This window comes from Seriola lalandi, unplaced genomic scaffold (assembly GCF_002814215.2).
Source record: "Seriola lalandi dorsalis isolate HSWRI2012SDOR001 ecotype SW California unplaced genomic scaffold, Sedor1 jcf7180001978777, whole genome shotgun sequence".
NCBI lineage: Eukaryota > Metazoa > Chordata > Actinopteri > Carangiformes > Carangidae > Seriola > Seriola lalandi.
The window spans coordinates 1-982 of record NW_019449443.1 but is presented as its reverse complement, the minus strand read 5'-3'; the positions used below and the strand labels follow the sequence as shown (position 1 = coordinate 982).

The 982-nt window shown below is 39.6% G+C and overlaps 1 long non-coding RNA gene across 1 annotated transcript; it reads right to left on the bottom strand.

Annotated features, from left to right (window-relative positions):
- Positions 1-424: 424 nt before the first annotated feature.
- LOC147820189 (uncharacterized) lies at positions 425-982 on the bottom strand. The gene is made up of 3 exons (XR_015437443.1): positions 964-982; positions 770-851; positions 425-674 (listed from the first exon to the last, which is right to left on the bottom strand). It is a non-coding gene; the product is annotated as an uncharacterized LOC147820189 (long non-coding RNA).

The following is a 982-nucleotide window of genomic DNA, read 5'->3' as shown; positions in this document are numbered from 1 at the left end:
TTTTTTGTGTAGACCTACACTGTAAAAGTTAGTTTTTCAAATGAGTGATTTTACACATGCCAGCTGTTGGGGGTTGGATGCTAGCAAGGAGCAGTGGCCTTTAGTAGCTTTAATGCTACTCTCCTATTCCTAATGCTATTCTCCTACAGATGCACATTACACTCACATAAGGAGAAAAAAACCTGATTTCAAAATGATGAGATTCAGATCTCGTAATTATAAGATCTGTCGTCCCTCTAATCAATGGAGCTGTAGGGACAGTTTTGGCTTTTAGCATCATTTCCTTATACCAGAAATAATGAGATCAGATGTTACAATGCTGGTTTAATTGGCTCTGACAGAGAGACATGAAAATGTTAACCCAAAAAATCGAATTGTTTATTTTTTGTTTACTGGGCTGTTCACAAGCTGCTCACAATCCTCACCTGACGGCTGTCGTCCAGGCTGCTGCTGCTCCACCTCCTGGATAAACAGGTCAAACATCTGTGTCTGGATGAACCTCTTGACAAAGTGTCGAGTAGTCTTGGAATCAATGGCCTTGTAGAACCTTTTCTTTTCAAACACCCCCTGCCCTCCTGCATGGCTGTATTTCACATAAGAGCTGTAATGGCCGACTGTTTTAACAAAGAACTGCAGGAAGGCTTCCGACACCACCCGGTTCAGCTCCTCCACCGCTGAAAGAAAGGACAGAAAACATTTGTGATGATGGAACTAACTAACTGTTCCTAACTGATACACTTGTGTTTGACTTTGGTTGCAATTCACTCACTTGATTTGTTTTGTCTTGTACTTAGTACCTCTCGTATTTCAGTTTGGAGCTTCGGGGGCAGAATAGATTCTTCATCACCAATCTGAAAAATATTTTGAAATTTGAACTTTGACAAAATGTTTGTTTCCTGTGAAGTTCAAAATAATAAGTGATAACCAAAAGATTTACCACATTTTTGTTGATAAAACACTTACTGAAACAATGAAGGTCTTC